We start from the raw sequence: 13,370 nt of genomic DNA on the forward strand, positions 1-13,370 counted from the left end.
TTGTCCAAAACAAGTTACAAATGACGTTTCGGCCTGAGCCTTCGTCAGATTGGACTTATCTGCATGTAATCATGAAAAATGACAATAATCAGTATCACATAAGAGTGAGAGAACAATAACATAAACTCAAACAATGTAGAGGTACAATTGGGATGCAGCAAAAAAATTGCAACACAGCAAGAAATGAAACACATGATACAAATGTCATAATACAGTACAAGGACAATATAGTAATGACAAATATGGGGTCAGAGTAGGCTTAGACAGCTCTGGTACGAAAGAGATGTCAATCATAAAGTAACATGTGCAGTAGGTGTAGAGCTACAGTATGCATGGCAGAGCTAATGGGTAGACCGACCATAGAAAAAGAACGGAGAAAAAGTGGAGAAAAAGTGGAGAAAAAAGTGGAGAAAAAGTGGAGAAAAAGTGGAGAAAAAGTGGAAAAAAATTGGAGAAAAAAGTGGAGAATAAGTGGAGAAAAAGTGGAGAATAAGTGGAGAAAAAGTGGAGAAAAAGTGGAGAAAAAGTGGAGAAAAAGTGGAAAAAAAATGGAGAAAAAGTGGAGAAAAAGTGGAGAAAAAGTGGAGAAAAAGTGGAGAAAAAAATGGAGAAAAAGTGGAGAAAAAGTGGAGAAAAAGTGGAGAATAAGTGGAGAATAAGTGGAAAAAAAATGGAGAAAAAGTGGAGAATAAGTGGAGAAAAAGTGGAGAAAAAGTGGAGAAAAAGTGGAGAATAAGTGGAGAAAAAGTGGAGAAAAAAGTGGAGAATAAGTGGAGAAAAAGTGGAGAAAAATTGGAGAATAAGTGGAGAAAAAGTGGAGAATAAGTGGAGAAAAAGTGGAGAAAAAGTGGAGAAAAAGTGGAGAAAAAGTGGAGAAAAAGTGGAGAAAAAAATGGAGAAAAAGTGGAGAAAAAGTGGAGAAAAAGTGGAGAAAAAGTGGAGAATAAGTGGAGAAAAAGTGGAGAAAAATTGGAGAATAAGTGGAGAAAAAGTGGAGAATAAGTGGAGAAAAAGTGGAGAAAAAGTGGAGAAAAAGTGGAGAAAAAGTGGAGAAAAAGTGGAGAAAAAAATGGAGAAAAAGTGGAGAAAAAGTGGAGAAAAAGTGGAGAAAAAGTGGAGAATAAGTGGAGAAAAAGTGGAGAAAAAGTGGAGAAAAAGTGGAGAAAAAAATGGAGAAAAAGTGGAGAAAAAGTGGAGAATAAGTGGAGAATAAGTGGAAAAAAAATGGAGAAAAAGTGGAGAATAAGTGGAGAAAAAGTGGAGAAAAAGTGGAGAAAAAGTGGAGAATAAGTGGAGAAAAAGTGGAGAAAAAAGTGGAGAATAAGTGGAGAAAAAGTGGAGAAAAATTGGAGAATAAGTGGAGAAAAAGTGGAGAATAAGTGGAGAAAAAGTGGAGAAAAAGTGGAGAAAAAGTGGAGAAAAAGTGGAGAAAAAGTGGAGAAAAAAATGGAGAAAAAGTGGAGAAAAAGTGGAGAAAAAGTGGAGAAAAAGTGGAGAATAAGTGGAGAAAAAGTGGAGAAAAATTGGAGAATAAGTGGAGAAAAAGTGGAGAATAAGTGGAGAAAAAGTGGAGAAAAAGTGGAGAAAAAGTGGAGAAAAAGTGGAGAAAAAGTGGAGAAAAAGTGGAGAAAAAAATGGAGAAAAAGTGGAGAAAAAGTGGAGAAAAAGTGGAGAAAAAGTGGAGAATAAGTGGAGAAAAAGTGGAGAAAAAGTGGAGAAAAAGTGGAGAAAAAGTGGAGAAAAAGTGGAGAAAAAGTGGAAAAAAAATGGAGAAACAGTGGAGAAAAAGTGGAGAAAAAGTGGAGAAAAAGTGGAGAAAAAGTGGAGAAAAAAATGGAGAAAAAGTGGAGAAAAAGTGGAGAAAAAGTGGAGAATAAGTGAAGAATAAGTGGAAAAAAAGTGGAGAATAAGTGGAGAAAAAGTGGAGAAAAAAATGGAGAAAAAGTGGAGAAAAAGTGGAGAAAAAGTGGAGAAAAAAATGGAGAAAAAGTGGAGAAAAAGTGGAGAAAAAGTGGAGAAAAAGTGGAGAAAAAGTGGAAAAAAAATGGAGAAACAGTGGAGAAAAAGTGGAGAAAAAGTGGAGAAAAAGTGGAGAAAAAGTGGAGAAAAAAATGGAGAAAAAGTGGAGAAAAAGTGGAGAAAAAGTGGAGAATAAGTGGAGAATAAGTGGAAAAAAATGGAGAAAAAGTGGAGAATAAGTGGAGAAAAAGTGGAGAAAAAGTGGAGAAAAAGTGGAGAATAAGTGGAGAAAAAGTGGAGAAAAAAGTGGAGAATAAGTGGAGAAAAAGTGGAGAAAAAGTGGAGAATAAGTGGAGAAAAAGTGGAGAATAAGTGGAGAAAAAGTGGAGAAAAAGTGGAGAAAAAGTGGAGAAAAAGTGGAGAAAAAAATGGAGAAAAAGTGGAGAAAAAGTGGAGAAAAAGTGGAGAAAAAGTGGAGAAAAAGTGGAGAATAAGTGGAGAAAAAGTGGAGAAAAAGTGGAGAAAAAGTGGAGAAAAAGTGGAGAAAAAGTGGAAAAAAAGTGGAGAAAAAGTGGAGAAAAAGTGGAGAAAAAGTGGAGAAAAAGTGGAGAATAAGTGGAGAAAAAAATGGAGAAAAAGTGGAGAAAAAGTGGAGAAAAAGTGGAGAATAAGTGGAGAATAAGTGGAAAAAAAATGGAGAAAAAGTGGAGAATAAGTGGAGAAAAAGTGGAGAAAAAGTGGAGAAAAAGTGGAGAAAAAAGTGGAGAATAAGTGGAGAAAAAGTGGAGAAAAAGTGGAGAATAAGTGGAGAAAAAGTGGAGAAAAAAATGGAGAAAAAGTGGAGAAAAAGTGGAGAAAAAGTGGAGAAAAAAATGGAGAAAAAGTGGAGAAAAAGTGGAGAAAAAGTGGAGAATAAGTGGAGAAAAAGTGGAGAAAAAGTGGAGAAAAAGTGGAGAAAAAGTGGAGAAAAAGTGGAGAAAAAGTGGAGAAAAAGTGGAGAAAAAAATGGAGAAAAAGTGGAGAAAAAGTGGAGAAAAAGTGGAGAAAAAGTGGAGAAAAAGTGGAGAAAAAAATGGAGAAAAAGTGGAGAAAAAGTGGAGAAAAAGTGGAAAAAAAATGGAGAAAAAGTGGAGAAAAAGTGGAGAAAAAGTGGAGAGTAAGTGGAGAAAAAGTGGAGAAAAAGTGGAGAAAAAGTGGAGAAAAAAATGGAGAATAAGTGGAGAAAAAGTGGAGAAAAAGTGGAGAAAAAGTGGAGAAAAAGTGGAAAAAAAATGGAGAAAAAGTGGAGAAAAAGTGGAGAAAAAGTGGAGAAAAAGTGGAGAATAAGTGGAGAAAAAGTGGAGAAAAAGTGGAGAATAAGTGGAGAAAAAGTGGAGAAAAAGTGGAAAAAAAATGGAGAAAAAGTGGAGAAAAAAGTGGAGAATAAGTGGAGAAAAAGTGGAGAAAAAGTGGAGAAAAAAATGGAGATAAAGTGGAGAAAAAGTGGAAAAAAAGTGGAGAAAAAGTGGAAAAAAAATGGAGAAAAAGTGGAGAAAAAATGGAGAAAAAGTGGAGAAAAAGTGGAGAAAAAATGTAGAAAAAGTGGAGAAAAAATGTAGAAAAAGTGGAGAAAAAATGGAGAAAAAAAGGAGCACCCTTTGGTGCCTTTCATGTGGCACTAAGGGGTGCTTAGCTTTGTATTTAGCCAAAAAAATGAAAAAAAAAATGACGTAGGGTTCCCCCTAGTTTTGTAGCCAGCTAGGGTAAAGCAGACGGCTGCAGCCTGCAGACCACAGCTGGCAACCTCACCTTGGCTGGTAATCCAAAACTGAGGGCACCCCACGCTGTTATTTTAAATTAAATAAATAATTTAAAAAAAAAACACGCAGGGGTCCCCCAAAATTGGATCACCAGCCAAGGTAAAGCAGACAGCTGGGGCCTGATATTCTCAGACTAGGGAGGTCCATGGTTATTGGACTCTCCCCAGCCTAAAAATAGCAGGCCGCAGCCGCCCCAGAAGTGGCGCATACATTAGATGCGCCAATCCTGGTGCTTCGCCCCAGCTCATCCCGCGCCCTGGTGCGGTGGCAAACGGGGTAATATATGGGGTTAATACCAGATGTGTAAGTCACCTGGCATCAAGCCCTGGGGTTGGTGAGGTCAGGCGTCTATCAGATACCCGACATCACCAACCCAGTCAGTAATAAAAAAAAATAGACGACAAACACATTTTTATTTGAAAAAACACTCCCCAAAACATTCCCTCTTTAACCAATTTATTAGAATGAAAAACAAATCCAGGTCTGGTGTAAGCCAAGGGGTTGCCATGACGATCCACACTGTCTCAGTCAATGAAGAGCAGGATGTTCCCCATTGGCTGGGAGAGCAATGCAGTGACCTGAGCTAACATCAATGGGTCAGCCCAGGTCACTGCAGGGCATGACAAGTGCTGCTGTCAGGAGCGAGGTACATTACCTGCGCTGATCTCCAGCACACTGACAGCCCCTGTCACTGAGCTCAATGACCGGCTTCACACCAAGTATCGCGAGAGGTCCGTGACGTCACCGCTAGTCAGTCTCGGGTCGGAAGCGAGAGGTGATGTGACAAGCGGCGGCCATGGAGGACAGTGACAGCGCTGAGGTCGGGATGGCGGGACTTCATCACCGCAGGTAAGCCGAGCGGGGGGGGAGGGGGTGGGTGGGTGTGTGTGTGTGTGTGTGTATGTATGTGTACATGCCGCGGCAGGAGGGGGAGGAGCGAGCTGAGCGGGGAAGTGTGGGCTTCCTGCATGTAACTAAGATAAACATCGGGTTACTAACCAAAGCGCTTTGCTTGGATACCCGATGTTTATCTTGGTTATCAGCTTCTGGCAGGCTGCCAGCGATGGCTCCTGCACACTGTAGCTGTAAAAAGCCCTGCTTTTTGCTGCTAGAACCGTTCTCGAACATATCTAGAACTATCGAGCTTTTGCAAAAAGCTCGAGTTCTAGTTCGATCTCGAACAGTCCCCAAAATCACTCGAGCCCCGAACTGGAGAACCTCGAACCACGATCCGCGCTCAACTCTACTCAGCACCTCCCTCGGGCCCCCGGGACCATCACTCCCCTACCCACGGAGGGGTCAACACCAAGCTGCGCAACACTGTCCCTGGGAGGCCTAGTTAACGGCAGCGGTGGTGTCCATCCATTCACCACAACCCGTGGGTGGCGTCGCGAACTTAAATCCCCTACAAACCACCGCGGCCCCGGCCGTGGAACTCCCCACCGAGGTCCCTGCATGTAGCGCCAACCCCCTTGCAGAGCGACGTGACCTCTGGGTCGGTGGAGAGCTCGAGCCACCCACCGACGAGAACGAATCTGAGCGGCTCGGCAGCCGGCCGAGCCCACGGGGCGGTACACATCCTGAGGAGAAGCCTCCACTGTGCTCACTTGGTTCTTAAAGTGAACCCTATGGTATATTGTTCATTCTTAGTATGAAGTTACCCATGGGGTGGAGAGAAGTGAGTTTAGAGTCATTTTAAGTTTGTGAACTGCTGTGCGCGACCAAAAATCGTCCATCTCTTAGGGGTACTTTACACGCTGCGACATCGCTAGCATCGGCTAGTACCGCCTCCGTCGCACATGCAATATGTGTTAATTGCTGCTGTACGGCAGCTTTAGACCACTATTAGGATAACAACCAAGGTGGAGTTACACGAAAACCACTTAAACACACCTCTGTAAAAATAAATTATTTATTCAAATTAATGGTAGAAAAATATACGACACCAAATATCTGACATAGACACGAAAACACAGTGATCAAATACGGCCTAGTGGAGAGCAGAGGGAGCGTGCAAAGATAGATAGTTGATAGTTTAATGGCTCTCAGTGAACTAGGAGGGACTACAATACTCCTCAACTCCTCCTGCCTACTTGCGGAGAGTGTTGTAAAGTTTTGAACACTCCCCGCTCCGGGTGGCTGTCCCTATATATCCCTGTACTCCACTGACCTATACCACCACCACCAGGTGCATTGTGAGACGACCAGGACAACATATAATATATTAAAATCTGTTGGTTCCTGACTAGGATTGCAGACTATGCTGCAGTCCAGGTACTGTAAACAGCAGTTTAGGACAGAGCTGATGGGCCCGACGAGACCGGTACCCACAGCTCCTCCCGACGCGTTTCCCCCCCTCCTAAATAAATGTTCGGGGGTTCATCAGGGGTGATTTAGCCAACAAACACCTGTGAAATAGACAAAAACAGACAGTTGGTGTCTTTCAATATAAAATCCAACCAATCTCCAAGAAATCCCCTTTACCTACAAGACTTACTTGGAACTGCATCCAAGTGTGATGTAATAACAGCAGCAGGATATGCTTGTACAATATAGCTTGATACCATCAACACAGAGGACTACAGGTGTCCCCCTGGAATTAAATATAGTTACACAGCATGTTAGTCATTGTGTCTCCAAAGTATCTCTGCACCATGCAGTAATCACACCTATCAGTGTATTTGTGCCACTACCTTCTTAGGTCCACTTTTCTTCTCCTCCAACATATAGTATTAGTGTTGTTCCGTATCTAGCATCACCATATCTACATAGACAGTACAGACAATAAATATATGAGTCTATGTTTTAAAGTAACATCTCTCCACATTATACCATGAAGATGGTGTCTTGTGGTATCTAATACTAGAACAGAGCATACCCATAGTAGGTAAATGATGCATAATGTTCTCCAGGACCAGTCAGCCCTTTGGCGCCACTTCTAGGCCTTTGCTATAAGAGAAAAGAAAATCATCTCAAAGGCCAAGGGGGTTTACATACTCTAAACTCACATAACCAAACACAGGCATCAATGTCAAAAATACCTATAAGTCTGAATGACGGTTTTAGATGGTAGGTGATATACACTTTGGCACTTAAGATGAAGTGCAGCGTGCATTTACTAACAGAGTAAATGTCTGCCCTCTCTTAAATTGTGGATCCGGCTCCCCTGGTTAGCTCCCTGTAGAGAGAAGCATATTGTATAGCTCACATGCAGGGCAGATGCATATTGGCTTACATTGCCCTATCACTTGTCATTACCTGGGCACTGGTATTTCATTAGAAGAAGCCCTAGGTATTTCCTTAGTGGAAATCCTGCTTCAGATCCCACCAGTACATGAACACGTCCTGGGAAAACATAATGTACAACTAGCTCTAGTGCCAGGTTTTATCCCATCAAGCATATCCAGATACTGGATATTATATGCAGTCCTGATTAAATAAGGAGAGTTACCTACCAGCAAGAGGCTCAGTCTATAGTGACCAAGGTACCAGGCGCTTATACGTATAAAGTTCCTCAGGGCGCAACAATGTGACCTCCCGGGCTGACGATCCAATGGTCCGTACTGTCCCTGCTACCTGCCTGCCTCATCAGTGCCATCAGATCTTTTAAAATGCCCGCACCCCAATATGGGGGTGGGACATCCTGTTCTCCGAAATGGACATATTGATGGGCCAATCGCAGACGGATCCTGTGTGGCCGGAAGTGACGCGTCAGGGACGGATTGACAGCTCCCACATCCAATCCTCATGACTCGCACTGCAGGGACTTCCTGTACTCCGAGATGGACATGTTAGTGGACCAATCAGAGACGGATCCTGTATGGCCGGAAGTGAAGCTTCAGGGACGGATTGACAGGTCCCACATCCAATCCTCATGACTGGCACTGCAGGGACTGACCTATCACTCAGTTGCAGCCGCCCTCAGTGACAGTCACACCCAGGCGTCCCAGCAACCGCATTAGCCTGGATACAGACAGATCCTGCCCGACCGGATGTGATATAGCTCAGATTGACAACATGATGGCCCTATACTGGTTGCTAGCACTCAAATCAAGTGTAATACTGAATCGCATCCAACCTCAGCGACACTGATTGCTATACCTAATCTTCTCAGTAATACCTACAGTCAGGATCGTTCCACCTAAGACCAAGTGTCTCCACATGCTTATGCATATTGTCCACTGAGATTGTCTTGTGAGACAACCTGTATTAGTCAGCTAGCACATGCTGCCTGTGTCAGTTCATACAGACTAGAGACACAGTGATAATAGTCTGTCTGAGTCTATGAGAATGCCATTGCATGTCTCTAGGGGTTCTTGGATTATCTTATAATGAAAATAGGTAAAAATGACCCAGAAATTGGCAAGAAGATGCCTTTCCTATCCTACACCAAAAGCCAGAAGGGCTCAGATAAAGCTGACAAAGCTCAAATTCTCATTTATTCCGACCGGGGAAACAGAATCTAACAGAAATATCCACCTAGCCTCGCGTTGGAGGATTTTATTGTTCCAGTCACCCCCCCGAATTGGTTTCTTGACCACCTCGATCACTTGAAAAGATATCGTGCCCGCGTCTCCATTATGGCATGTATTAATATGTCGGGCTAAAGCCGTGTCTCTCTTATGGCCAATATCCCCTAAGTGCTCCCCAATTCTGACACGTAGTTCCCTCTTAGTTTTACCCACGTATCCCATGGGGCAGCTGCAAGTGCACAGATACACTACTCCTTGGGTCCTGCAGTTTGCAAAATCTTTAATCCTAAAGACTCTGCCTGTCTTGTTGTTATGGAACTCTTTGTTTTGGTTAATTCGTGGGCAGTAGCTGCATCTACCACACCTGAATGTCCCTTGAGGCTTCCGATCCAACCAGGTCCCTTGCCCCTCTGGGGCCAAAAAATGGCTATGTGTTAACTTGTCCCTTATTGATCTCCCTCTTCTAAATGTGACACTGGCATGCGATGAAATGCATTTCCCTATATCTGGATCAGATTTAAGGATCGGCCAATAACGCCTAAGCACCTCCATTATCCTGGGATTGTGATCGTCATACGTTCCTATTAGTCGGGTAATCTGCTCATCCTTTTGTCTTTTTTGTGGCCTAACAAGTTCTTTCCTTGGGGTTAGTCTAGCACATTTGTATGCTGGTTCTAGTACGTGCAGGGGATATCCCCTCTGTCGAAACCGACCTCCCATGTCTAAGGCCTGGGATTCGAAATCTGACAGGGACGAACAATTTCATCTAAGCCTGAGGAATTGTCCCTTAGGAATCCCCCTCTTCAGGGGTGCTGGATGATGGCTCTCCCATCTTAATAAACTGTTTGTCGCTGTGGGTTTCCTATAGATGCTAGTGACCAATCCCCCTCCTAAGTCCTTTGATATTTTAAGATCCAAAAAGGCTAGACTATCTGCACTGACTTCAAATGTGAATTTTAGCCCAAGATCGTTGCTGTTAAGTCTCTCAATAAATTCAGAAAAAAGGGCTTGCTCCCCCGTCCAGAGAACGAGGATGTCATCTATATAGCGCCCCCAGAATTGTATATGGGGGGCAAAGATGACATCCTCGTCTCTGAAGACATGGGTGTCTTCCCACCAGCCCAGGAACATGTTGGCGTATGTGGGGGCACAAGGGCTCCCCATAGCCGTGCCCCTGAGCTGGTGGTACACCCTTCCATCAAATAGGAAATAATTATGTGACAAAATGTAGAGCAGGAGATCAACCACGAAATTGCTGTGTTCCCGGCACTGGTTACCTCGTGTAGAGAGGTAATATCGAACAGCTTCTATCCCCTTGTCGTGTGGGATGCTGCTATAAAGCTGTTCCACATCAATTGATGCTAAAACTGTGCCTGGGTCTAAGATGATCCCGTCTAATTTGGAGATGAGGTCATTGGTGTCTCTAATGTAAGAGGCTAGACCAGTGACGAATGGACGTAACACTGTGTCAACATAGACACCAGGATTTTGGCCAATCGCATCAATTCCTGATACAATGGGTCGTCCTTTCAAAGGACATAGACCCTTATGTATCTTAGGAGTGGCGTAGAAGGTGGCTATTACTGGGAACTTTTGATATAGAAAGTCATATTCTTTTTCAGAAATTACCTTCGTTTGAAGTCCTTTCCTCAGAAGGGTCTCAAGTTCCCTTAGATATTCAGTGGTTGGATCTTTAGGCAGTATTTGATAAGTTGTTCTGTCAGTCAGGATACGTTTACACATTGCCGGATAGTCTTTGGTGTTCATAATGACGGTGTTCCCCCCCTTGTCTGATGGTTTTATTGTGATTTGGGTATTTTTTTCCAGATTGCTCAATGCCTCCCATTCTTCCCTGTTCAGATTCGGCTTAACGGATCGTGATTTAGGTTGAATATTCTTGAGGTCCTTCATCACTAAATTTGAAAAAATATTAAGACTACTATAGTCCATTGGGGGTGGTGTCTTTTTACTCTTAGGTTTCAAATCAGTGAAAGGTCCCACACCTATACACTCTCCTCTCATTTCATCCAAATTTGATAATAGCCTAACGTCATGAAGCATTTCTGCTGGAATTCCCAGCCTACTGCATTCAATTTCATCATTGTGGGCAAAGAATTTTTTCCATTTTAATTTCCTTATAAATAATTCCAAATCCTTGGCCCATATGAACGGGTCGTATCTGGTTGTAGGGACGAATGTAAGGCCAAGCTTAAGAACCCTCATCTCCACCTCAGAGAGGTGGTAACTTGATAAATTAATGACCTGATGATCCAATGAGCTCGGGACATTTAGTTTTTCAAGTTTCTGTACCCATGATTTCTCAAGTTGTAGGGGTCCCGCCCCCCTAAAAAAGGGGTGGGTGCTGCGCTGTGGGGTCCTAACTGTTGATTCCCTTGAGAGGAGAACGGAGGAGAGGGCGGGGCAATGGGAGGGGCCATGTTGTCCAGCGGTCTCGACTGTGCCCCACCTAAGTATGGTGTTCCCGAGTATGATGATGAACCATACCTTCCACCATTCCTGTCCCATTGCCAGTTCCTTCTACCCCCTCTACCCCAGTTCTTTTGCCTTCCCTGTTGATACCTTCTCTCCTTATTCCTATTGGGCACCAGCCTTCCCTGAGACTCAGAATCTGAGTAATCTGAGGATGAAACGTCAGTTTGAGGACCCGTGACCCCCGATGAGACCTCCTTCTGACCTGTGAAGTCAGCCAGGTCCCTCAGGAAGTGCTTGTGCTTCCTAGTTTTCAAATTTTGTTGATACTTATCAACAGCAAGTTGCAGTGAAGTTTCTTTGGTCACAAAATCGGGTTCTCCCTTAAACTTCACTGCTTCCTCCCTAAGATTTTGCAGGGTTTTGGAACTATTCTCTAGGGTGACCTTCTCCTCCTCCAGGAGAATGGTCATCAGTCTGATTGAGGAATTGGTCAATTCCTCCTCCCACCTACCAATCAGCCTATCTGTTCTTGATCTTTCTGCTGGTATAAGATTGATCCTAAGACCACGTGGAACAATTCTTTGCTTAATATAACGCTCAAGGGACTGTACTTCCCACCAAGATTTCACATTAGTTTTATAAGCATCTAGCAATTCCGAGAAGACATTCCTGATAGTTGTCTTTCCTGTTCCCTGGTTACCAATCGCCTTGTCTGAAAACACCTCTTCGGCATCATCCAACCACCTAGTAGTGTTAATTGGTCCGGATAGAAATCCCGCCATTGATCACACATAGACCACTATTAGGATAACAACCAAGGTGGAGTTACACGAAAACCACTTAAACACACCTCTGTAAAAATAAATTATTTATTCAAATTAATGGTAGAAAAATATACGACACCAAATATCTGACATAGACACGAAAACACAGTGATCAAATACGGCCTAGTGGAGAGCAGAGGGAGCGTGCAAAGATAGATAGTTGATAGTTTAATGGCTCTCAGTGAACTAGGAGGGACTACAATACTCCTCAACTCCTCCTGCCTACTTGCGGAGAGTGTTGTAAAGTTTTGAACACTCCCCGCTCCGGGTGGCTGTCCCTATATATCCCTGTACTCCACTGACCTATACCACCACCACCAGGTGCATTGTGAGACGACCAGGACAACATATAATATATTAAAATCTGTTGGTTCCTGACTAGGATTGCAGACTATGCTGCAGTCCAGGTACTGTAAACAGCAGTTTAGGACAGAGCTGATGGGCCCGACGAGACCGGTACCCACAGCTCCTCCCGACGCGTTTCCCCCCCCTCCTAAATAAATGTTCGGGGGTTCATCAGGGGTGATTTAGCCAACAAACACCTGTGAAATAGACAAAAACAGACAGTTGGTGTCTTTCAATATAAAATCCAACCAATCTCCAAGAAATCCCCTTTACCTACAAGACTTACTTGGAACTGCATCCAAGTGTGATGTAATAACAGCAGCAGGATATGCTTGTACAATATAGCTTGATACCATCAACACAGAGGACTACAGGTGTCCCCCTGGAATTAAATATAGTTACACAGCATGTTAGTCATTGTGTCTCCAAAGTATCTCTGCACCATGCAGTAATCACACCTATCAGTGTATTTGTGCCACTACCTTCTTAGGTCCACTTTTCTTCTCCTCCAACATATAGTATTAGTGTTGTTCCGTATCTAGCATCACCATATCTACGTAGACAGTACAGACAATAAATATATGAGTCTATGTTTTAAAGTAACATCTCTCCACATTATACCATGAAGATGGTGTCTTGTGGTATCTAATACTAGAACAGAGCATACCCATAGTAGGTAAATGATGCATAATGTTCTCCAGGACCAGTCAGCCCTTTGGCACCACTTCTAGGCCTTTGCTATAAGAGAAAAGAAAATCATCTCAAAGGCCAAGGGGGTTTACATACTCTAAACTCACATAACCAAACACAGGCATCAATGTCAAAAATACCTATAAGTCTGAATGACGGTTTTAGATGGTAGGTGATATACACTTTGGCACTTAAGATGAAGTGCAGCGTGCATTTACTAACAGAGTAAATGTCTGCCCTCTCTTAAATTGTGGATCCGGCTCCCCTGGTTAGCTCCCTGTAGAGAGAAGCATATTGTATAGCTCACATGCAGGGCAGATGCATATTGGCTTACATTGCCCTATCACTTGTCATTACCTGGGCACTGGTATTTCATTAGAAGAAGCCCTAGGTATTTACTTAGTGGAAATCCTGCTTCAGATCCCACCAGTACATGAACACGTCCTGGGAAAACATAATGTACAACTAGCTCTAGTGCCAGGTTTTATCCCATCAAGCATATCCAGATACTGGATATTATATGCAGTCCTGATTAAATAAGGAGAGTTACCTACCAGCAAGAGGCTCAGTCTATAGTGACCAAGGTACCAGGCGCTTAGACGTATAAAGTTCCTCAGGGCGCAACAATGTGACCTCCCGGGCTGACGATCCAATGGTCCGTACTGTCCCTGCTACCTGCCTGCCTCATCAGTGCCATCAGATCTTTTAAAATGCCCGCACCCCAATATGGGGGTGGGACATCCTGTTCTCCGAAATGGACATATTGATGGGCCAATCGCAGACGGATCCTGTGTGGCCGGAAGTGACGCGTCAGGGACGGATTGACAGCTCCCACATCCAATCCTCAT

The 13,370-nt window shown here is 43.4% G+C and overlaps 1 long non-coding RNA gene across 1 annotated transcript; it reads right to left on the reverse strand.

Moving 5' to 3' along the window:
• Positions 1-5,656: 5,656 nt before the first annotated feature.
• LOC142301490 (uncharacterized) lies at positions 5,657-6,333 on the reverse strand. The gene is made up of 2 exons (XR_012752816.1): positions 6,256-6,333; positions 5,657-6,166 (listed from the first exon to the last, which is right to left on the reverse strand). It is a non-coding gene; the product is annotated as an uncharacterized LOC142301490 (long non-coding RNA).
• Positions 6,334-13,370: the final 7,037 nt, after the last annotated feature.

Source organism: Anomaloglossus baeobatrachus, chromosome 4, assembly GCF_048569485.1.
Source record: "Anomaloglossus baeobatrachus isolate aAnoBae1 chromosome 4, aAnoBae1.hap1, whole genome shotgun sequence".
Classification (NCBI taxonomy): Eukaryota; Metazoa; Chordata; class Amphibia; order Anura; family Aromobatidae; genus Anomaloglossus; species Anomaloglossus baeobatrachus.